General features: G+C 29.7%; 1 long non-coding RNA gene across 1 annotated transcript; it reads right to left on the bottom strand.

Moving 5' to 3' along the window:
* Positions 1 to 305: 305 nt before the first annotated feature.
* LOC149514206 (uncharacterized) lies at positions 306 to 1,767 on the bottom strand. Its single transcript, XR_016328576.1, has 2 exons — positions 1,126 to 1,767; positions 306 to 1,024 (listed from the first exon to the last, which is right to left on the bottom strand). It is a non-coding gene; the product is annotated as an uncharacterized LOC149514206 (long non-coding RNA).
* Between the last annotated feature and the right edge of the window lie 202 nt (positions 1,768 to 1,969).

A 1,969-nucleotide genomic window follows, 5' to 3' on the forward strand; every position in this document is an offset into this window, starting at 1 on the left:
TTATTTGTGTATTACTTGTTCTATGGCTGTATTTTAATTTTTCTATTCATAGAAGAGGAAATTTTATTAATTAACAATTTAATTACAAAATGTATAAAAATAGTTGAACTAAAATCTCCTTCTCTAACATAAATAACAATTGAATTATAAGGATTATTATAAAAACTTAACCTATGAAACTAGAAAGGTGTCACATTTTCATTATTATCATAAAGATGAAAATTTTAAATTCTATAAACAGAATTATTGAAATAACACATATATTTAAAGTATAATTAAAAATATTAAAATATTAAAACATAAAATATACAACAATTTCTTAACTTTATTTATAGAATTAAAATTATTACTTTCGAACGTTTAAACCGTGTAATAGTAATAAAGTTTCGAACTTTGCCGATGTGGTTGTTTTGTTGGGCCAAATCGGGCTTTATATGAGTAAAGCCCATTCCTATAAAAAAAATCCCATTCAGAATCTAGCTCTATCCAGCAGCCCATGGGCAGTTACAGTCAATGGCTTGGGTTTAAGCAGCAGCATCAAAGTTGTAGTTTGAGTTTTAGCAAGTTAATAACAAGGATGCCATTTGTCTGCTTCCTTCTTCCCAAATCCCTCAGCCTCCGATGGAAATAATCAAATACACATTTAATAAACTCATGAAAAAGCTCATGAAAAAGATACTTACAAGCAATTGCCATGTACCTCAACTTGCCCATGTTGTCCAAAGAACCTTATCCCTTTTGTCAATTCTGCACCCCAAATTCTTCCATACCTTTGGAGCCCAAGGCTTTGTTCTTCTATCTTGCTACCTCACCCATCAATGCTTATGAGAGGAAAGGAAACGAAATATTAATATTCTAAGTGACAAAAATTTAGAAAAAAAAAAAGACAATACTTGCCAGAATCGAACGTGAGACGAACATAACAGACCAAACCACGTGTTTCACCACTCTTGCAAGAATTGAGATCCAAAAGAGAAAAAAATAAGAGATCGCAGGTTGAGGAAAATTTGATGAACCAATACATCTGTTTGGACAGAGTAACACAGTGGATTAAACAAAATCTGTTAAGAGAAACAAAACAAATACGGATTGTCCCAATCCAAACAAAGGAAAAATGTAATCGACCGTGATTACTCTGTCCAAACAAAAGAACTGGATCCGAAAAAATATTCTTCGATAGCCAGAGGAAAAAAGGGCTGTATTTGAAGGAATTTTGGGGGGGTGGGGGGTTCGGAGTAGCAAAGAGGGTATAGATCTAGGGTTAATGAGGGGATTGGGAAGGTTTAGTATGGTATTTTTATAAAGTTGTCTATGATGTCTTGACCGTTGGATCTGTGTGAATTCTGACCATTGAATTCTAACAATAATTTGAATTCTCACCATAATTTGTGAAAGTTTTTTACTGTCCGTCTAAACGACAAAGCGTGCATAACATGGAGCGCTAAAATTATAATATAAAAATTATTATGTTATAATATATATATTTTTTTTTTTTATTAATTTATATAAATTTTTAAACATTTTAAAATTATATCGTATTTTTATGTTAATCCAAAATTATCAAATCTATTAAAATCCATCGACTTTATATTTTCACTGGAAAATAAAATGTAGTATTGTTTTGTGGTTTTGTCAGCTAGAATCAGCTAAAATTAAATTTATAAATTATTCAAATTAAATATAAAAATATTTAAATTTAACTCAATTAATAAATTAAATTATTTAAACTCAAATTAATAATAATTAATTTATAATTAATTTAAATTTAAATTTTATTTAAATAAAATTTAAATAATTTATGGATACTAATATATTATTTAAAACTTAATAAGTCGCACCTAAAATCGTCGACAGCCGCGCCTCCTGTTTAGACCAAATTCAACAGGGAAGTATGGGAAGCTTTTTGGGAATTGAACCACGCAATCCCTTCTCACTTGTGTCGATCAGGTTCTTGGCATTTTGCTGGCTT

This window comes from Durio zibethinus, chromosome 16, assembly GCF_047325235.1.
Source record: "Durio zibethinus cultivar Kanyao isolate XHJ-2024 chromosome 16, ASM4732523v1, whole genome shotgun sequence".
Lineage (NCBI taxonomy): Eukaryota > Viridiplantae > Streptophyta > Magnoliopsida > Malvales > Malvaceae > Durio > Durio zibethinus.